Below are 23,667 nucleotides of genomic sequence, written 5' to 3' on the forward strand. Positions count from 1 at the left end.
TAGAGATTATTACAGTAAGTGAAGTAAATCAGAAAGAGAAAGCCAAATACCATATGATATCACTTATATGTGGATTCTAAAATATACCATACGTAAACCTGTCTACAAAACAAGACTCACAGACATAGAGATCAGACGTGTGGCTGCCAAGGGGGCGAGGGGTAGGGAGAGGGATGGATCAGGAATTTAAGGTGGGTAGATGCAAACTATTGCATTTAGAATGAGTAAACAAGGCCCTACTGTATAGCACAGGGAACTATAGCCAATCTCCTGGGATAAACCGTAATAGAAAAGAATAGAAAAGAATGTAGCCATGTCTATGTCTAGGAGTCATTTGCTGTACAGTAGAGAGTGGCACAATGTTGCAAATCAATTATACATCAATTAAAAAGTTCCAGGCTCTGCCCTATAAGCGGCAAATCAGTGGAGGGTGCTCTGGACACGAGGACAGTGAAAGCGAAAGTGAAGTCGCTCAGTCGTGTCCCACTCTTTGAGACCCCATGGACTGTAGCCTATCAGGGTCCTCTGTCCATGGGATTCTTCAGGCAAGAATACTGGAGTGGGTTGCAATTTCCTTCTCCAGGGGATCTTCCCAACCCAGGGACTGAACCCGGGTCTCCCGCATTGCGGGCGCACCCTTTACCATCTGAGCCACCAGGGAAAGTTAATTCCTAGGTCTGAGTCTCCAAAGAGGTGATGGGTCTGTGTGGGGCAGACGGGGCTGAGTCACAACTCCTCCCTAGAAGGCATACCTGGCATCCTGTACTTCAGCTTACGAGAAACTCAAAGAGTATTGAAAAGTTGGGAGTGTAATGGCAAGAAACACACGAATGCCTGCCACCTGACTTTGCCCTGTTTTCGTCTTTGTTTTTAGAGCTGAAACAGGTCCCTGCTTGCATTCCTGACCCTCCCAGGCTTAGCCGCTCTTCTGAATTTGCATTGTCAACAGTTAGAACTGGACTTGGAACAACAGACTGGTTCCAAATAGGAAAAGGAGTACGTCAAGGCTTTATATTGTCACCCTGCTTATTTAACTTATATGCAGAGTACATCATGAGAAAGAAACACAAACTGGAATCAAGATTGCAGGGAGAAACATCAATAACCTAAGATATGTAGATGACACCACCCTTATGGCAGAAAGTGAAGAGGAACTACAAAGCCTCTTGATGAAAGTGAAAGTGGAGAGTGAAAAAGTTGGCTTAAAGCTCAACATTCAGAAAACAAAGATCATGGCATCTGGTCCCATCACTTCATGGGAAATAGATGGGGAAACAGTGGAAACAGTGTCAGACTTTATTTTTCTGGGCTCCAAAATGACTGCAGATGGTGACTGCAGCCATGAAATTAAAAGATGCTTACTCCTTGGAAGGAAAGTTATGACCAACCTAGATAGCATATTCAAAAGCAGAGACATTACTTTGCCAACAAAGGTCCGTCTAGTCAAGGCCATGCTTTTTCCTTTGGTCATGTATGGATGTGAGAGTTGGACTGTGAAGAAGGCTGAGTGCTGAGGAATTGATGCTTTTAAACTGTGGTGTTGGAGAAGACTCTTGAGAGTCCCTTGGACTGCAAGGAGAGCCAACCAGTCCATTCTGAAGGAGATCAGCCCTAGGATTTCTTAGGAAGGAATGATGCTAAAGCTGAAACTCCAGTACTTTGACCACCTCATGCAAAGAGTTGACTCTTTGGAAAAGACTCTGATGCTGGGAGGGATTGGGGGCAGGAGGAGAAGGGGACGACAGAGGATGAGATGGCTGGATGGCATCAGTGACTAGATGGATGTGAGTCTCAGTGAACTCTGGGAGTTGGTGTTGGACAGGGAGGCCTGGTGTGCTGCGATTCATGGGGTCAGAGTCGGACACGACTGAGCGACTGATTTGATCTGATCTGATTCTCATGCACGCCTTCATACTTCTGCTGTATGTATCGACAAACCACATGTAGTATTAGCTTTGCATGTTACTTTTCACTGTGGTAAAACACATAAAATAAAATTTCCCATTGAACATTTTCACCATGGTTTATTGCACGCTTCAGTGGCACGAAGTACATTCCCATTGTTGGGTAACATCACCACTGTCCAGCTCTAGAAATTCTTAATCTTCCAAAACTGAAAGTCTGTGTCCATTAGTCAATAAGGTTCCTATTCCCTCCTCCCCCACAACTTCTGGAAACCATCATTTTACTTTTTATCACAATGAATTCTTGGTATGAATAGACTCATATAATGTTTTTCCTTTTGTGTCTGACTTATCTCACCTAGCATAGCATCTTCAAGGTTCCTGCATGTCGTAGCATGTGTCAATTTCTTTCCTTTTAAAGGCTGAGTAAATTTCATTGCATATGTCAGCCAAGCTTTGTTTATTCATTCATTGATGGACATTTGGGCTGTTTCCACCTTTTGGCAACTGTGAATAATGCAACTGAACACAGGTATTTAAGTATCTGTTCAAGTAGTTGCTTTCAGTTCTTTTGGGGACGTACACAAAAATGGAATTGTTGGATCATATGGTAATTCTGTGTTTAATTGTTTGAGGAACCCCCCCTATTGCTTTGCATGTTTTAAAATCTTATGTACTGTGTATGGAGGGTATTGTACTGTGTTATTTAGCAATTCGTTGCTTTTTTTTTCTTTGGCGCTTGTATGTTTCTCAGTTTCAGCCGTATTAATACATAGATCTAATCTGAGAATCTGTGTCCTTTAACTTACAAGTATTGTCATTACTTGGACTTATTTTTACCATCTTATTATTTTGTGCTCCTCGATCTTCTCATGGGTTTTTCTTTTTCGTTTTTCTCTTGTTTCCTATATCAATCGAATCTAGTGAGCCTTTTTTATTTTTTTATGTTTTATTTTTTGGCGGGACCACTCGGTAGGCAGGACCTCAGTTCACCACGCAGGGTTAGAACCTGTGCTCCCTGCATTGGTAGGCAGATTCTTAACCACTGGACCATCAGGGAAATCAGAGCCTCTTTTGTTATTTTTTTCTACTTTTATTCCTTCCTTCTTTCATTCATTTTCTGGGAAATTGTAGGTTTCATTCCTACTCTTTAGGGCTCCTCTCCCCTTCTTTTCACACGTACACTGATTCAATTAATGAGGAACAGGACCGTCCCCTGATGGGGGAAGGGCCTTGGAACACTTCGATCACCTCCTCCCCTTCCATAGCAGCACCCGGGCTTGTGGGCCGCCTTAGTTTCCTCCAACTCACCGCCGTCAGAGTCGCACGTTTCCACAGTCGGTGCGTATATCCATTTACCCGCATGTTTACCAGAGTGTATTTGCTCTCTTCATTGCTTTTTTAAAAAATTTAAGTGTAGTTAATTTTTAATGTGTTAGTTTCAAGTGTACACCGAAATGATTCAGTTACATATATATATATAATTTTTTTCTTTTTCAGATTATTTTCCGTTACAGGTTATTACAAGACACTGACTATAGTTCCCTGTGCTAAGCAGTAGGTCTGTGTTTTTGCTCTTCACGGCTTTTTTACATCTCACACCTTCTGAGTTCCATTTCCTTTCTCTTAAAATAAATGTGCTGGCAGCCCTAACCCGGTGATGTTATCGTGAAGTCTTTTCCGTCTTCATCTGAAAGGTCTTTATTTCACTTTCACTCCTTGCGTTGGGTTGTCAGCAACGCTGGCCACCAAGTTCTGTCCATCCCTGTGATGCCCATGTCACTCCTCCCAAGGAGATGGAGTTTATTTCCCCTGCCCTTAAACACGGGCTGGCCTTGTGACTTGCTTTGATCAGTAGAATGTGGAAGTGACCCCGTGCCAGGTCCAGCCTTAGGTCATAAGAAGACTGACTGATTCCACTTTTACCCAGCTGGGGTCCAAGCACCATGAAGCTAAGCCCAGTTGCCCCACTGAAGAGATAGAGGGGGCCTGGAGGATGACAATGACAAGGGGCCAGAGAGTCACCTGAAATCCCGTCCCTTCCGCTGAGGGCCTGCGTGTGAGTGAAGCTGCCTCGTTTCTTCCAGTCTCAGATGGGCCACCCTAGCCAAGGCCACACAGAAGGTAAAATGAGCTGTCCCCACTCTGTCAAATTACAGAACTGTGAGCGAATACACAGGGGAGGTTGCCTTAAGCCACTATATTATGGAGAGGTTTACTATGCAGCAAGAGCCAACTGGAGCCCTCTTGAGTGGTATTTTAGGGGAGTTTGAACTCTAGGGTGAGTTAGTTTTTGCCAGCACTCTGTAGCATGCCTCTGACTTCCGTCTTCTGTTCTGCCATCGAGAAGGCTGCTGTAAATTGTTTTCCTATGTAGGTAATCTGTCAGGTGATTTAAAATCATCTGTTTGTCTCCACTGGTCTGCAGTTTCTCTAAAACATATCTGGTAGAGTCTCTGTTTTCTTTTTCCTGTCAGAAATTATGCTGATATTCCTGCTTCTGCCTTCTCTTCCTCTTACTCCTACAAATAGTTTTGGAGTATATATTATGTGCTAAATACTATTCTAAGCGTTGGGAATTAAACTGTGAACAAAAGAGAGGAAGACTCTATTCTCATATGGGGGGAGACTCTGTTCTCAGGCACAGAGCCTGAGAATGAAGCCAGCGTGCAGAAGAGCAGAGTTGAGGTTTTGGGAAAAGCAAAACTTGAATGCATGGTTGAAACCTGCATGGTGCCATACCCAAAGGCAGCCCTACTCATTATATTTTCAGTAACGTAGCGATCATTGCCCCTTGTTTCTTTCTTTTTTTTAATAAATATTTTTAAATTATTTTGCTTATTTATTTACTTTTGACTACATTGGTTCTTTGTTGCTGTGCTCAAGCTTTCTCTAGTTGCGGAGAGTAGGGGCTACTCTCTAGTTATGGTATGAAGCCGTCTCACTGCAATGGCTTCTCTTGTTGCAGAGCACAGGCTCCAGGGCACAGGGGCTCAGTAACGGCAGCCTGTGGGCTCTAGAGCACAGGCTTAATAACTGTGGTGCACAGGCTTGTTAATAGTTGCTCCTCGGCATGTGGGATCTTCCCAGGCCAGGGATCCAACTGGTGTCCCCTGCGTTGCAAGGTGGATTCTTAACCACTGGACCACCAGGGAAAACCTGCCCATGGTTTCTTAAGATAGTTTAAAAAAAAAAATTATTTAGCTGCACCAGGGCTTGGTTGCGGCACGCAGGATCTTCGTTGCCGTGTGGGATCTTCGTTGCAGCGGACAGGCTGGACTCTCCCGTTGTGGCGCTCTGCCTCGGTAGTCGTGGCGCGTGGGCTTAGTTGCTCCACAGCATGTGGGATCTTAGTTCCCCTACCAGGGATCGAACTCGCATCCCCTGCATTGCAAGGCAGATTCTTAACTACTGGACCACCAGGGAAGTCCCTTAAGACTTTTAATTTTAAAAAATCCACTTTTAAATGGATTTTTATGCCATTTACAAGTGAAACGGTACTAACTGATACCTATCCCAGCCCAGCCTGATCCAGATGTCCTTCCTCTGTGAAACTTTACATTCATCTTTTCATTTAATTTATTTTAAAATTAATTAATTAAAATTTCTGTTTCTATTTGATCTTGTTCCAAAAAAGAAAAAAAAAAGATATAAGTACATTAACAAAGATGGATAAAACACAGGTAGCATAGTTTAGAAGTGTTACTATTCTTACCAAACCTGAAGAGGCGTATGTTTCATTAACTCTGAAAAATTATCAATTGTCATCTCTCAATAACGCCTTGGCCATTCTCTTTTGAAATTCCTGTTAGACAAATGGTAGACCTTCTCATCTTATTCTTTGCGTCACTTAACCTCTTTTTTGTAATTTCTATTTCTTCTTCTTCCTCTGGGTAATATTCTTAGACCAGTTTCCCAATTCACTATTTTTCTCTCTTCATTTGTATTGAATCTGGTGTTTAGCCTATTTATTGAATTGTATATTTCAGTTATTTTTTCATTTCTGGAAATTCTATTTGGTTCTTTTACACCTATTCATAGTATTTTATTCTTTTCTTATGCTTTCAATGCCTTATATGCATCTAGACATTTTAATGATATCTATTGTATAATATCTTTAGTCTTCATATAACATCTCAGATGCTTGAGAGTCTAATTTTGAGGTTAAGTCCGCTGAGTCTTTCATTATGATGGCTTATTTCCCTTTCCTTTCTTTTTTCCTTTCTTTCTTTCTCTTTCTCTTTTCCTCCCTCCCTTCCTCCCCTCTCCCCGCCCCTCTCTTCCTTTCTCCTTTCTTTCTTTTTTGTAAGTCTGGGTTGCAAGCTCATGTTCAGTGGGGCTTTATCCTTTGGGATTCCATGTGATCTGGGTTGAAAGCATGATATTCCAGAGTTACTTTGTGATTGCTTCTTTTAGGAACCCCAACAGTATCACTCACTATGAGAAGTTTTTTGTTTTTTTTTTTTTAATGTTATTCTCTTGTCTTGTTGCTGGATCCTATATAAATAATCATGAAGGCAGCATCAACTCAAGCCCCAAACAGGAAACACAGACCTATGTTTAGAAATTCTAAACAGGAGAATTTCATTTTCTACCCAGAACCCAAGCTGAGACATCCTTTTTTGCTATTTTCCTGGGCTAGGGAAGATTTGCTTCCCTAGATCACCTTTTCATTGAGGCTGTAACTCTTTGAGGATTATGGATCTAGGTGAGGACTCAGCTCCATCTTTTTACTTCACAGCCCTTGGGTATTATTGACTACCTTGCAGGATAATTTTCTAAGTGATATGAGAACTAGAAGCATGTTTTGTTCTACTGAAGTGCCTCCGAACGGGCTCCTGGAGGCTCCTGGACGGGGGCTGGTCATCAGAAAGACCAACCAATGATGAGAAGCTTGGAATTTTCAGCCCCACCCTCATCTTCCAGAGAGAAGGCAGGGGCTGGAAATGAAGTTAATAATTGATCATGCCTATGTCAGGATGCCTCCATAAAATCCCAATAGTACATATGGAGCTGGGAGAGCTTCCAATTAGTGAACATATGCACATGGGGAGGTTCTTTAGCAAATTTATTAAACCCAAAAAGGGGGATCGTTGAACTTCAGATCAATGCCAGTTAGTCAGAAGCACTGGCATCTGAAGAGTGTGTGTGTGTGTGTGTGTGTGTGTGTGTGTGTGTGTGTGTGTGTGTGATGGTGTGGCAGTCTTGTGGGACTGAGCCCTTAAGCTGTGGGACCCGATGCTATTTCTGGCTAGTGTCAGAATTGAGTTAAACTGTAGGACAAAAGCTGAGCGCTGAAGAATTGATGCTTTTGAACTGTGGTATTGGAGAAGACTCTTGAGAGTCCCTTGGATTGCAAGGAGATCCAACCAGTCCATTCTAAAGGAGATCAGTCCTGGGTGTTCTTTGGAAGGACTGATGCTAAAGCTGAAACTCCAGTACTTTGGCCACCTCATGCGAAGAGTTGACTCACTGGAAAAGACTCTGATGCTGGGAGGGATTTGGGGCAGGAGGAGAAGGAGACGACAGAGGATGAGATGGCTGGATGGCATCACCGACTTGGTGGATGTGAGTCTGAGTGAACTCCGGGAGTTGGTGATGGACAGGGAGGCCTGGCGTGCTGCGATTCATGGGGTCACAGAGTCGGACAGGACTGAGCAGACTGAACTGAAATGAACTGAGTGTCATAGAGGTTTGCTCCACACGTTTGGTGGCCAGAAGTGTCATAATTGAAGTGTTTTCTGTGAAGGTAAAAGAGACACAGAGAAGACAAATACCCAGGAAGAAAAAAAATCTAAGCTTTTCCTTATACTCAGAGAATAGCTTGTTGGTTTTGAGAGGTGAGGGGGTGGGCAGTGGGCAAAACGAATGAAAGGAGTAAAAAAGTACAAACTCCCAGTTGTAAAATAAGTCATAGAGATGTAATATATGGTATAGGGATCATAGTTTATAATACTGTATATTTGAAAGTTGCTAACAGCGTAGCTCTTAGAAGCTCTCATCACAAGAAAAAAAATTGTGTCTACGTGTTACCTAGAGGATTCTAGGGTTACCTAGACTTACTCTGATGATCGTTTCTCAATATATATATATATTGATTCACTATGCTGTATGCCTGAAACTAATATAATGCTGAAGGTCAGCTCTATCTCAGTAAAGAAAAAAGGATCTTTGTTACATTTTATCCAACATTTTAGGCAATCGCTTTGGGAGGGTTTTTTTATATTTTCAGAAACAGAAGTCTAGATTTTTCTTTTTAACTCCATTGTCTAGGATTCCATTTTTATTTATTAAAAATTTTTTTTCATTTCTTTGGCTGTCCTGGGGTTGGTTGCGACACGCAGGATAGTTTTAGTTGCGGTGTGTGAACATTTTGTTGCAGCACGTGGGATCTAGTTCCCTGTCCAGGGATTGAATCAGGGCCTTCTGTATCGGGAGCTCAGACTCTTAGCCACCAAGGAAGCCCCTCCATTTTAAAAAAGGAATGAAAAATATTAATCTCATTTACTGACATTCTTCTCATTAAAAATAACTTCTTACATGTTCATTGTGGGAAATTTAGAAGCATTTAAATAAACAAAATGAAAATATGCTCTAAGATGACCATCTTGGGCCAATATTTTGGCATTTGCTCTTCCAGGTTTTTTCCTAAGCAGATGTCAACATTTCATTTTCTAAATCAAAATGGGATCATGCTATACATATTATAACATGCTTTTTTTTTTTCATGTAACAACACATTATGTGTGTTAGTTTTCTACTGCTATGTAAAAAACCACCACAAAGTTAGTGGCTTAAAACAATACACATTATCTCATAGTTTCTGTAAGTTATAAGTTTGGGCACAGCTTACCCACGTTATCTGTTTCAGGTGTCAGCAGGGGCTATGATCTAAACAGAGGCTCAAGTGGAGAAACAGTCCTTTCTCAGTTTATTCAGATTGTTGGCTGAATTCATCTCTTTATGCCTGTAGAGTCTGTCTTTTGCTGGTCATCAGTTTGGGTGACACTCAGCTTGTCACAATACGGAAGCTTCAGAACCAGCACTAGAGAGAGTCTCTGACCTTGAGACAGCCTAGATCCTCTTTCAAAGCCTTTCAACTCACAGCCTTTCAACTGATTAAGTCAGGCTCACCCAGCCACAATAACTTCCCTTTGACTACAGTAAGTCTCCTACCTATGAACCTTCAAGTTATGAATTTTCAAACATGCGAACATGCATTCACATGTCCAAGCACAGAAGTTAGTTCGCATGTCTGGTGTACCATGTCGTGTGTGTGCAACATCTACGAGTAGTTGTGCGTTTGCATGCTTTACTGTGCAGTACTGCAGAGAGTACAGCAATGCAGTGTCGTTATTTCAAGCCCAGGACATCTGGAAGCAAGCACAGTGTCAGCAGTGAGGTAGCTGGTACTGCTGAAATTTTCAAGGTACTGTACTGCAAGATTAAAAAAGTTTTCTTCATTTTCTTGTGTTTGTTTTTAATGTATTATTTGTGTGAAAAGTATTATAAACCTATTACAGTACAGTACAATATAGCCAATTGTGTTAGGCTAACTTTATTGGCCTTATGAACAAATTAGACTTACAAACGTCCTTTCAGGAAGGAACTCATTCATATATAGGGGACTTACTGTATTCCAGGTGGCTCAGCAGTAAAGAATCCACCTGCCAATGCAGGACACACAGGAGTCGCGAGCTCAATCCCAGGGTTGGGAAGATCTCCTGGAGTAGGAAATGGCAACCTACTCCAGTATTCTTGCCTAGAAAATTCCATGGATAGAGGAGTCTGGGGGGTTACAGTCCATGGGGTCGCAGAATCAGACACAACTGAGCATGCACACACACGCTATACTTCAAAATCAACTCAGAACATTAATTACAAATGCAAACCCCCTTCATCTTTGTCACATTCTATTGGCTACGAGCAAGTCACAAGGTAGGATTCATGAGGTCCCCCCTAGGGTCTGTCCACCGCAATGTATTTATCATTTCATATCATTATGTATTCTATTAACACTTGCGTGTAATGTTAACAGCCTCACCACATTCTAGTATACGGATGGACCATGAGTTAATCAATGCTTTATTATCAGACCCTGAATAAATGTAAACATTGAAGTTTATTCTTTTTTCTTATTACAAACAATGCTAGAGAGAATGCCTTTATACTGATTTCATTATAAACAGTAGTATTATTTCCTCAGAATAAATTCCTCCACATGGAATTGCAGGGTCAAAGGATTCACAGAAGGTTCGGCTTTGGAGGCAACGAGCCCGCCTGTAGTAGAGGGCAGTTCTCAAGCGGTAAAGTGAAGCAGCATGGGTTAGAGGTGGTGATGGCCATGGTGAGGAACTCGCTCTCACTTGGAAGTCGAATAACGCCCGTGCTCTGAAAAGTGTCTGCTTTGTGGTTGCACAGCCTGCCCTGTAGAAGGTAGGCAAGAGTTTGTGTCTACAGTCTCACACATTCAGGTGTCTTGATTGTAGGTGAAGCTGAGACCAAGAGCTCTCCTGTCACAGCTGCAGCTGAACCACTGTCCCTGAGCACAGCTCACATCTGCCCGCGGCCCTTGGTTTGTTTGTGTTCATCCAGAATGAGTGACTTCTAGTGGGTGTGAGCCGGCCTCTCAGTCTCCCTCATTTCACCTGTCCCAGAGAGGAGCCCAAATGTAATAACTTCCCGGCAGCGTGGGTCCCCAGGTGTCACGGCACCTTAAACAATTTGGACTCCTTAAGCTTAAACAATCTGGACTCCTCCTTTAAGAAAAGGAATCAAATTATGAATGCAAAACTAGGAGTAGAACTATAGAGAGGCTTGGGTTTATGCGTCATTGCCTTGGCAGGAAACCCACCCCTGCTGGCCACAGCTAGGTGAGCCCTGCCTAGAGTTCGATTCTGTTTATTTCCAAACATCTTAAATTAGATATGTTTCTTCCTTGCCTTTTGTGGTGTATCAACATTGAAGAATTGAGCAGGACTTTAATAAAATAGTCATTTGGAGCGAAACCTCTCTGGTTTAACCCTCTCCAGTGAAATCACTGACATGCATGACGGGCACACACACGATGTCAAACGCGCTATTCTTGTTTGAAGTGCAGAGTCTGGGGCAATGGGAGGGTGATTCTTCTAGCATTTATGGAGTCTGCCCCAGGCACTGTGCAAGGTCATTTCATTGTCTTATTTCACCCTTTTGCCTGCCATGGCTCAGACAGTTCTAGGGGCTCAAAGCAGCTCCCATTTAAGGGCAGAAAATGCCAGGACACCCCAAGTTGACGTGCAAACACAAAACCGTTAGCAGAGCAATTGTGACATAAATCCTACTGCGTCAGTCTGTCTCCCAACAGGAAACAGATGGCACATTCAAAATAGGATAATTTGAGGAGGGTTTATTTACAAAAAAAGACGTGGTTATTGGGGAACCACAAGGATAGGGCAGTAACCCAAGTTTAGGAGCAGCCAGGCATGGCCATCACGAGGCTGGCAGTGGGTGGAGGAGAGCTGTGCTTCAAGCCTGTGGTGAGAGAAGTCGTGGTCATTGGTTGAGGGATGCGGCCAGCTCAAGGAGAGGGAATAAGTAACTTGACCACACTCTATTTTCTCTCTCTCTCTCTCTCTCTCTCTCTCTCTCTCTGATCTCCTGTTGGGCTCTTCCAGGATACTGAAGACACAGGATGTGGACCATACAGATCAGCCTACTGGGTCAGAGGACAGGGCGAAGGGGATGTGGGGTGGGGTGACAGGGGGTTCTGGAGGGGCAAACAAAAGATAAATGGCAGAGTCCACCCCTTTGGCCCTCAGCATCCACTCTAGACATTTGTCCACAGGAAAATTTTGTTTCCTCAACACAAAGGACTCATAAAGTCCCATCAGCTACTGTACCATCTTGGGGTGATGCTAGTTAGTTATGCTTTGAGCTGAAAGCACTGGTGTTCTTCAGATAAGGTAAGAAAAAGAAACAGTTGTAGTTCATCAAATGTGGCTGCTGCATTCCCATCTCTATAGCTGACCCCAAGACCAAGGTAATCTTAGCTGCCTTCTTATACCTTCTATTCTCTGATCTCCTTAGCCTCTGACAGGATGTTTCTGGACAGGGTTCTTTTCTTTTTTTTTGGCCTCGTGGAATGTGAGATCTAGTTCCCCAACCAGGGGTTGAACTGGAACCCCCTGCATTAGAAGCGTGGAGTCTTAACCCCACTGGACCACCAGGGAAGTCCCAAAAGGGGCCATTCTCATCTCCAGCTCTTGGTTCTTGGACCCGTGCATCTTGCCTATGGGGAAATGGCCCTATACATTGGCAGCAATTTAGGCGTGTACTGTATCTCACAGGATGGCACCCCAGTCCTGCAGGATGCTGCCCCGGTCCTGCAGGACGCTGTCTCTCAGCAGGTGATTCCATCATCCCATCAAGGCAGAGTCTTCCAGGGTGCTGAGTGAGACCAGGAGTGAATCCTGAGTCTCACTACAATCAATAAACAAAGGGGCAGTTGGTTTAAACCTCCTGTAAGTTATCAGAACCATAGTTATAAAGTAACACAATCATGTCAAATGAAGAAAAATATACAACCTAAAAGTTGTAAGTTGTGCTTTGCTAGGGGACCTTGCTGAGAGGACCATAGCCTCTCAGATAGTTTGGAGGAACTGCTCCAAAGAGGTAAGAGAGGAAGCAGGATATATAGGAGATTTTGCTGAAACAAACGTGTAGTCAAACATTTAAAGATGACAATTAATCACAGAAAACAGGCATCTCAAGTTCATGGTTTTAGTGCTTTTCTCTGTATGGAAAGATGCAAGGGTCTGGGTTCATGGAAATTATTCCTTATGCTTGTTAACTGTCTAGGGCCATGTACGGTCAGGCCACTCAAGATGGCTGTTTTCCTGCTGTCTGTACATCTCATGCTTGACCAGACCCTGCTGCACTCACGTGACTATCCAATCCTCTTAATTACAGGGCTTAATCAGTAACTATCAACATGCTTGCCCCCTGCCCTAGCCGCTGGTTTCCCTGGTAACTGATGAGCCAACCTTATGGCAATTTCCCCTATAAATGGTAGCCTCCGTCTCCCCTGAGTTGTGAAGGTCTAGCTAGCTCTCACCTGCTGTACACAAAGTGGGTGTCACTCCAGGACCTTTTGCTTCAAAAGTGTAAGTTCCCCTATCTAATAACCCACTGATGTCTCTGTCACTGTTTCTGGGTTCTTTGGTCTCCAGGCTGGGCAGTTATTATACACAAGGTTTCCAAGCCTGCTACATGGAGCCCAAGAGACAGGTCAGCCAGGAGGCCAAGGAAACTCCCTTGAGCCCTGACATGTCTAGAAATAAGGACAGGGAGCAGAAAGTTGTGGGGACAATCCCAAGGTGGCTCTCCACTAGCACGTGGGGCTCTGTGGCAGCTGACTGCCATGAGAGACGTGTTTCTCTTCCATTATATTCACAATATCCTGTTAACCTCAGAGTCTCTGTCTAGTTTAAAGGCAGCAGCCTTGTGCTGGTGGTTCATCTGAGTGCACAGGGATGGCTGGTGAGTACAGACAAAAGGCAAGGACCTGTATTATCTAAAAAACACAGGCATACTCCCCGCTTCCTCCCGTATAACTAATAACGTACATTTGCTGGTACATTGGTCACAAGTGATGAACCAACATTGATATATTATTAGTGCCTAAAGTCCATGCTTTATTCAGATTTCCTCAGTCTTTCACTTACGCTTTATTTCACTTACTTCTTTATTCCAGAATCCTACCTTTCATTTTGGAGAAGGCAATGGCACCCCACTCCAGTACTCTTGCCTGGAAAATCCCCTGGACGGAGGAGCCTGGTGGGCTGCAGTCCATGGGGTCGCAAAGAGTCGGACACGACTGAGCGACTTCACTTTCACTTTTCACTTTCATGCATTGGAGAAGGAAATGGCAACCCACTCCAGTGTTCTTGCCTGGAGAATCCCAGGGACAGGGGAGTCCGGTGGGCTGCCGTCTCTGGGGTCGCAGAGTCAGACACGACTGACGCGACTCAGCAGCAGCAGCAGCAGCCTTTCATTTAGTTGTCACACCTCCTTAGGCTCCTCTTGGCTGTGACAGTTTCTCAGACTTTTCTTGTTTTTGACGCCCTTGATAGTTTCAAGGAGTACTGGTCAGTATTGGCCAGGAACATTTTTAGAATGTCCCTCAAGTTGGAGTGTCTGGTGTTTTTCTCATAGTTATGTTGGAATTGCGGGTTTGGGGGAGGAAGAGGACAAGTGCTGTTCGCGTTGCATCATTTCAAGGGTACATATGGTCAACATGGTTCTTTACTGTTGATCTTGACCTGAACCACCTGGCTGAGTTATGTTTGTCCGATTTCTCTGCCATCAGGTGATTCTTTTCTTCTCTCCTTTCATTCTTTAAGAATGGAGAAGGTTTAAAATTTTTAGCCTGGTTTCAGTTCAGTTCAGTCACTCAGTCGTGTCCAACTCTTTGTGACCCCATGAACCACAGCACACCAGGCCTCCCTGTCCATCACCAACTCCCGGAGTTCACCCAAACTCATGTCCATCGAGTCGGTGATGCCATCCAGCCATCTCATCCTCTGTCGTCCCCTTCTCCTCCTGCCCTCAATCTTTCCCAGCATCAGGGTCTTCTCAAATGAGTCAGCTCTCCACATCAGGTGGCCAAAGTATTGGATTTTCAGCTTCAACATCAGTCCCTCCAATGAACACCCAGGACTGATCTCCTTTAGGATGGACTGGTTGGATCTCCTTGCAGTCCAAGGGACTCTCAAGAGTCTTCTCCAACACCCCAGTTCAAAAGCATCAATTCTTTGGTGCTCAGTTTTCTTTATAGTCCAACTCTCACATCCATACATGACCAATGGAAAAACCATAGCCTTGACTAAATGGACCTTTGTTGACAAAGTAATGTCTCTGCTTTTCAATATGCTGTCTAGGTTGGTCATAACTTTCAAGGAGTAAGCATCTTTTAATTTCATGGCTGCAGTCACCATCTGCAGTGACTTTGGAGCCTGGTTTATGTATGTCCAAATGCCCCATCCCACATCTCAGAGGGCTCCTCCCTCCCCATCAGTATTGTGTAACATGAGAAACCTGGTAGGCTGTGCATTCCAGTGGGTCCTGTGGTTCTATAATTCTTGCAGTCAGACCCAGGTCTTGGTCTTCGGTTTTCTATGCCGTAGGACCACATATGACTCCTTCAAATCTTCCTTAAGGCCTTCTGCTTCTTTCTGCATGCTCTATTTTTTTTTAAAAGAGCTTTCTCTGCTAAGTCACTTCAGTCGTGTCCGACTCTGTGCGACCCCGTAGACGGCAGCCCACCAGGCTCCCCCATCCCTGGGATCTGAGGCACAATTGACCTACAATAAACTGCACATATTTAGAGTCTGTAATTTAATATTTTAACAAGTATATACCTGTGAAGCCATCATCACAATCAAAATACTGAACACATCTATCACTTCAATGTTGCCTTGTATATCTTTATAATCCTCCCCTCCTTCCCACCTCTTCCCCAATAGGCAACAACTAATCTGCTTCTTGTCCCCAAGGGCTTACATTTTCTAGAATTTATTTTGTGTTTTTTAATTTTTTTAATTAAAATATAGTTGATGTCCAGTATTGTTAGTCTTTAGGAATACTACATGATTCTGACATTCGCTTACAGTAGGAAATGATCCCCACAGTGAGGCTAGTAACCATCTGTCCCCATACAATGTTATTACAATATTACTGACCATACTCCTTATGCTGTGTATGCCATCCCATGGTTTGTTTATTTTGTAAGTAAGGATTCGTATCACTTAATTCCCTTCACCCCTACCCCCACCGCCTTCCCCTCTGGCATGCGCCCATTCTCTGTATCTTCATCTGTTTCCATTTTGTTTTATTTTTTAGATCCCACATGTAAATGAGACAAACAGTATTTGTCTTTCTCTGTCTGATTTATTTCATTTCGCATAGTACCCTCTGAAAGTGTTAGTCACTCAGTCCTGTCTGACTCTTTGTGACCCCTGGACTATATCTCTATCCATGGAATTCTACAGCAAGAATACTGGAGCCATTCCCTTTTCCAGGGGACCTTTCCAACCCAGGGATTCAACCCAGGTATCCTGCATTGCAGGCAGAATCTTTACTGTCTGAGCCACCAAGGAAGCCCCTAATACCCTCTAGATCCATCCATGTTGTTGCAAATGGTAAATGTCCTTTTTTCTGATTGAGTAATAATCCATTGTGTGTGTATGTGTATTTCAAGTGTTTATCCATTCACCTATCAATGGACACTCAGATTGCTTCCTTATCTTAGTTATTATAAATAATGTTGCAATGAACATTGGTGTGTATATATCATCTTGAATTCGTGTTTTTGTTTTCTTTGGGTAAATAAATACCTAGAAGTGAATTTGCTAGATCATGTTGTAGTGCTGATCCTAATTTTGGGGCAAATTGCCATACTGTTTCCACAGTGGTTGCATCAATTTAAAATCCCACCAACAGTGCACAAAATTCCCTTTTCTCCACATCCTTGCCAACTCCTGCTGTTCGTCCTCTTTTTGATGATAGCCATTCTGGCAGGTTTGAGGTGATAATCTTATTGTGGTTTTGATTTGCATGCTTGCTTGTTATTAATTAGTTGTCAGGCATTATTAATTTTAGTTTGGGTGCTGGATTTTTTTATATTCTCATAAATATTCTTGAATTTTTTTTTCTGGGAAGCAGTTATTTTGGAAAAAGTTAAATCCTTTGGGGTCTTATTTTTTTAATTAAAATTTTTTTATATTTATTTATTTGACTGTGCGGGGTTTTAGTTGCAGCATGTATGGTCTTTGAGCTTCATTGCCGCATGCAGAATCTTTAGCTGTGGCATGTGGGATCTAGCTCTCACCAAGGATCAAAACTGGAAGTGTGGAGTCTTAGCCATGGACCACCAGGGAAGTCTCAGTTCTTGCTTTTTAATATGCATTGCTGCTGCTGCTTAGTTGCTTCAGTCATGTCTGACTCTGAGTCACCCTACTGCCAGGCTCCTCTGTCCATGGGATTCTCTAGGCAAGAGTACTAGAGTGGGTTGCCAGGCCCTCCTCCAGGGGATATTCCTGACCCAGGGATGGAACCCAGTCCCCTGCATTTTAGGCAGGTTCTTTATCACTGAGCCACCAGGGGAGCCCTTAAGATGCATTTGGTGGGGACTTATCAGCACTCTAATGATTCCTCATTACTATGGCCAGACCTTTCTCAGTACTCTACCCAATGCCTCATGAATCAGGAGGTCTGCCTGGTGGGCACAGGCACTATTTCCAACCCTGTGTGAGCTCTGGGCACTGTACCCCCCTAATCCTTTTGGGTGGTTCTTTCTCTGGTCTCAAGTAGTTTCCAGGCATGCTTGGGCAAATCAATGCTCAGCCAAAGACTCAAGGCGGATCCTCTGCATATCTCTGGAGTTCTTTTTCTCTGCAGTCCTCTCCTCTCTGACACTTTGTCCTGTAGTCTCCATCTGCTCGCTCTCCTCAGAATCTCAGCTCTGTTTCCTCAAGCCATGTAGCTTGCTGGGTTCCACTTGGGTTCCCTTCCCTGCATCACAGCTGGAAAGCTTTCTCAAGGCAGTAAGTTGGGTGTTCATAATCACAGGGCTCATCTTGCCTTTCTCCGTATGGTCAAATGCTTAATAATGCAAAGGAGACATTTGAAAAATCTAGGTTTTGCAGCCATGGGCAGAAGTAGCATCTATCTACAAATCCTGTTTGTTCATTCAATAGTTATGGAGCCTCCATCTTTGGGTTTCACTGTCTTTCATCGCCTGGTGTCTTAAACTATTGCCTCATGTATTGTCCATTGTTGGCTGCTTTAGGAAAGGGAGTAGATTTGCTCACCATTACTCTATCTTGGCAGGAAGTCTTGGAAGGCAGTCCTCTTCTACTGCCCTCACTGGCAAGTTCCTAATTGTGTTTGCATGCATGCGTGCTAATTTGCTCAGTTGTGTCCAACTCTGTGAGACGTTATGGACTGTCACCCACCAGGCTCCTCTGTCCATGGGATTTCCCGAGAGTGGGTTGCCATGCCCTCCTCCAGGGGATCTTTCTGATCCAGCGATCAAACCTGATTTTTTCCATCTCCTGCATTGGCAAGTGGGTTCTTTACCACTAGCACCACCTGGGAAGCCCCAGTTGCATTTTTATAGCCTTTAATTTCTTTTCTTCCCCTACATGGTCTGGTGGTTTAGTTGCTAAGTGGTATCCAACTCTTGCGACCCCATGGTCTGTAGCCTCCCAGGCTCCTCTGTCCATGGGATTCTCCAGGCAAGGATACTGGAGTGGGTTGCCATTTCCTTTTCCAGGGGATCCTCCCAACCCAGGAATCGAATCTGGGTCTCCTGCATTGCAGGCAGGTTCTTTACTGACTGAGGTACTACAAAGGAAGCTTATATGGTCTCAGTTCAGTTCAGTTCAGCCGCTCAGTCATGTCTGACTCTTTGCGACCCCATGAATCGCAGCACGCCAGGCCTCCCTGTCCATCACCAACTTCCAGAGTTCACTCAAACTCATGTCCATCGAGTCGGTGATGCCATCCAGCCATCTAATCCTCTGTCATCCCCTTTTCCTCCTGCCCCCAATCCCTCTCAGCATCAGAGTCTTTTCCAATGAGTCAACTCTTCGCATGAGGTGGCCAAAGTACTGGAGTTTCAGCTTTAGCATCAGTCCTTCCAAAGAACACCCAGGACTGATCTCCTTTAGAATGGACTGGTTGGATCTCCTTGCAGTCCAAGGGACTCTCAAGGGTCTAGAGCCCTATATTAGCCAGGCTTAATTCGAGGAAGCAGAACTACAATGGATATTATAGAATGAGGAATTTATTAGAGGAATTAGGCTTTACTCCAGTGGTTTCCAGCATATGTTCCCTGGATCAACAGCATCAAGCCTCAGCATTACTTGGAGGCTTGTTAGAAATACAAATGTATAGGCCCCACCACAGACCTATAAACTCAGAAGCTCTGGGGGTAGACTCAGAAAGTTGGTTTTAATAAGCCCTCCAGGTAATTCACATGTCTGAAGTTGGAGAGCCACTGTTTTACATAATTGGAGGAGAGACTGGGGAAGTAATGGTCCAAATGAGGATATTAAAAAAAAAAAAAAAAAAAAAACAGGGGAAAATCACTAATTGACCCTCTTAATCACTAGTTTGAGTGAACAAATTAGTGCATTCACAGCCAAGTGGTCTGGCAATAGATCTGTGTTGCTATTGGTCAGCAGAGCTACCAATAAGGAACAAGAGCTGGACATGAAGCAAGAACAAGAATGTGCAGCAAAAATAAAGAGCAAGGGGAAATTGGAACTTTCTGGCACCTCTCTCATCACCTCTGACCATGATAACCTTCAGATTGTGATTCCTGCTGCTTCAGTTTCACCTTCCAAATATTGTGCAAATTTTCTTTTGGCCAGCTCTGATTCTGAGCCAAATAGGGAAGGGAATTGTGGGAAATTTAATTTGAGCTTAACCAAATTAGTATATCACAAATCTACCAAAGTAGAACTTAACAAGACAGGAGATTCTAGGAAAGGTAGTTGCAGGTTAGCTAAATGGACAAATTAGAAAAAAAAAAAACCACAACATTCCATCTCATGTTAATATGACATTCAGTCACTTCTATTAACCATTTTTAGCTTCCAAATTTAAAAATTAGCAAAATTATGCATCTGATTAAATACTCCACTGTCCAGCAGAAAATCAAAAGCATTCTAACCCTCTCCCCAAACAGGATACAAATTCCTATATGTCATTTTATATTTTCAGGCAAGTTCAAGCCTTTTCTAGTGGGTCAAAACCCTTTTTGACACCTATTAATAAATCTTATCTTTGATGGTAGGAGAATGAGAGGAGAAAAAAATAACTAGTTGATACATACCTAATAGATTTATAATAAAATAAGGAATAAATACTGATAAATATTATAATCTTCATTTCTACAACTAGTCATGTGGTCATATGGTATCAATAACTTCCTTCTTCCACTACCCATTCCATATGTCCTTTGTCCTCTGCAAGTATCTTGGATAATCTTGATTCTCTGCCTGGTGGAATGACCCAAACCTTCTGAAGAGTCTGGACTATTACTAATCCAGTCTTTACTAGATTATTGTAGTTTTCCATTAACTTTTATCACATTATAAGGTATATTGAAAGTAGCCCCAGGAGATTTGCATTCCAGACAAAGTCTTCCTTGCTCTCTCTGTGTAATCACAACACAATTTCTCCCTTTCAAATTAGGGTCACAAAGCAGCCTGTTGGTTGAGTAGCAGGAGAAGCCCAAAATAGGCAGAAGTCCAGTGTGGCAGGCTCAATTTCCAGTTTAATGGAACTTCTGATGAGTTCTCTGGAGGAAGCATTTCTCTCTTGGGAATTAAGACCTCTGGTTTGTAATCTATTTTATATATAGTAGTATGTATATGTTAATCCCATCCTTCTAATTTATCCCTCCCCACTCTTACCCCTTTGGTAACCATAAATTTTTTATATTTGTGGATCTATTTCTGTTTTATAAATAAGTTCATTTGTATCTCTTTTTTCAGATTCCACATGTAAGTGATATCATATGATATGTCTTTGGCTTACTTCACTTAGTATGATAATTGGTAGGTCCATCCATGTTGCTGCAAATGGCATTACTTCATTTTTTATGGCTAATATTCCATTTTATATATATATATATATACACACACACACACACACACACACACACACATTCATACCATATATTCTTTATCCATTCCTCTGTTTATGGATATTTAGGTTGCTTCCATGTTTTGGCTATTGTAAATAGTGTTTCTATGAACATTGGGGTACATATATCTTTTTTAATTACAGTTTTCTCTGGTTATGTACCCTGGATCAGCATTGCAGGATCCTATGGTAACTCCATTTTTAGTTGTTTAAGGAACCTCCATACTGTTTTCCATAGTGGCTGCACCAGTTTAGATTCCCATCAACAGTGTTAGGAAGGTTCCTTTTTCTCCATACCTTCTTTAGCATTTAGTGTTGGTAAACTTTTCAATGATGGCCATTCTGACTGGAGAGAGGTGACCCTCATTGTAGTTTTGATTTGCATTTCTCTAATTAGCAATATTGAGCATTTTTTTCATGTGCATTTTGGCCATCAGTATGTTTTCTTTGGAGAAATGTCTTAGATCATCTGCCCATTTTCCAATTGGGTTTATTTTTCTGTTGTTGAGTCATATGAGTTATTTGTATATTGTAGAAATTAATCCCTTGTCACATCATTTGCAAGTATTTTCTCCAAGTCTGCAGGTTTACTGATTGTCACAGACCCTTGATTTTCCTGTCTCATCCTTTACCTGCACTTAATCCCATGGTACTACCAACGAAAATCCGAACTGTGATGCCACCACGTCCATGAATAGCCCATGCACCAACCCTGCTAAGGAGGTTATCATTGAGCTCATCAAATATAAATAACTCCATGCCAGAATCTCATTTTAAGAGTCTCTTTTCTGGGACCACTTCTGGAACCAATTATTCTGTCTGGGTCCCAACAAGAAACAGATGGCACATTTGTAGTAGGAAAATTTGAGAATTTATTTTCATCATGCCTATTTACAAAGCTGTGGGTGTAGGGAAAATCTACCAAGGGGAGGGAACCAGAAAATGGAGGCAGGGTGACACTTAGCTGCAGAGATCTCCAGGTGAGAAACAAAGCGGCTAGAGGCATCTTGTGCATGCGTGCATGCTAAGTCACTTCAGTTGTGTCCAATTCTTTGCCATCCAATGGACTGTAGCCCACCAGGCTCCTCTGTCCACGAAGTGGGTTGCCATGCCCTCCTCCAGGGGATCTTCCAGACCCAGGGATTGAATTACTCTTTTCTGTCTCTTACATTGGCAAGCAGGATCCTCACCACCAGGGAAGCCCTGAGGCATCTTACAGGCTGGGAATTAAAGGAATACAAACTCCCTCTTTGGGCTTCCCTGGTGGTTCAGACAGGAAGAATCCGCCTGCAATGTGAGAGACCTGGGTTCAATCCCTGCATTGGGAAGATCCCCTGGAGGAGGGCATGGCAACCCACTCCAGTATTCTGGCCTGGAGAATCCCTATGGACAGAGGAGCCTAGCAGGCTATAAGTCCATGGGGTCGCAGAGTCAGACACGACTGAGCAACTAAGCACAAACTCCCTTTCATCTAATTTCCTATGGGAGTCTCTGGTGAGTAAACCCAAATGCAAGCCAGCAATCGGGAAATATTTATGTGGCTCATCTTAGGCTGGACTGTACATACCCATTCTTTGAAAAGGCTGGTGGCTTGTCTGTCATTTCTTCACAGTGTATTGTAGTGAAAACTGAATTTACAACTTCCTTGAAAGTTGGCAGACCTCTGGCCTGCAAGGAGATCCAACTAGTCAATCATAAAGGAAATCAGTCCTGAATATTCATTGGAAGGACTGATGCTGAAGCTGAAACTCCCAATACTTTGGCCACCTGATGTGAAGAACTGACTCATTTGAAAAGACCCTAGGAAAAGATGCTGGGAAAGATTGAGGGCAGGAGGCGAAGGGGACGACAGAGGATGAGATGGTTGGATGGACATGAGTTTGAGTAAGCTCTGGGAGTTGGTGATGAACAAGGGAAGCCTGGCATGCTGCAGTTCATGGGGTCACAGAGCTGGACACGACTGAGCGACTGAACTGAAATTTGACTCCTCTTGCTTTTTTAACTTATATGCAGAGTACATCATGAGAAACGCTGGGCTGGAAGAAGCACAAGCTGGAATCAAGATTGCTGGGAGAAATATCAATAACCTCAGGTATGCAGACGACACCACCCTTATGGCAGAAAGTGAAGAGGAACTAAAAAGCCTCTTGATGAAAGTGCAAGAGGAGAGTGAAAGCTGGCTTAAAGCTCAACATTCAGAAAACTAAGATCATTGCATCTGGTCCCATCACTTCATGGGAAATAGATGGACAAACAGTAGAAACAGTGTCAGACTTTATTTTTGGGGGCTCCAAAATCACTGCAGATGGTGATTGCAGCCATGAAATTAAAAGATGCTTACTCCTTGGAAGGAAAGTTATGACCAACCTAGACAGCATATTCAAAAGCAGAGACATTACTTTGCCAACAAAGGTTCGTCTAGTCAAGGCTATGGTTTTTCCAGTAGTCATGTATGGACGTGAGAGTTGGACTGTGAAGAAAGCTGAGCGCCGAAGAATTGATGCTTTTGAACTGTGGTGTTGGAGAAGACTCTTGAAAGTCCCTTGGACTGCAAGGAGATCCAACCAGTCCATTCTAAAGGAGATCGGTCCTGGGTGTCCTTTGGAAGATATGATGCTAAAGCTCAAACAGTACTTTGGCCACCTCATGCGAAGAGTTGACTCATTGGAAGACTCTGATGTTGGGAGGGATTGGGGGCAGGAGAAGGGGACGACAGAGGAGATGGCTGTATGGCATCACCAACTCAATGGACCTGAGTTTGAGTGAACCCCGGGAGTTGGTGATGGACAGGGAGGCCTGGTGTGCTGTGATTCATGGGGTCGCAGTTGGACACGACTGAGCCCCTGAACTGAACTTGTTCTTTTCTAAAGCTGTTGTGGATGGCGGTTTGCCTTTCCACATGCATTTTACAATCAGCTTTTGTCATAAAGCTTGCTGGGGTTGACTGGAAGGAAATACAGGGAACCTGTAGATGAAACTGGGGAACGGACAAGACAGCTGTAGTACATGGATTGAAGACTGTTATCTTCAGGCCTGATTCCTCACCAGCGTTATCTTGCAGTTTTCA

Source organism: Bubalus kerabau, chromosome 15, assembly GCF_029407905.1.
Source record: "Bubalus kerabau isolate K-KA32 ecotype Philippines breed swamp buffalo chromosome 15, PCC_UOA_SB_1v2, whole genome shotgun sequence".
Classification (NCBI taxonomy): Eukaryota; Metazoa; Chordata; class Mammalia; order Artiodactyla; family Bovidae; genus Bubalus; species Bubalus kerabau.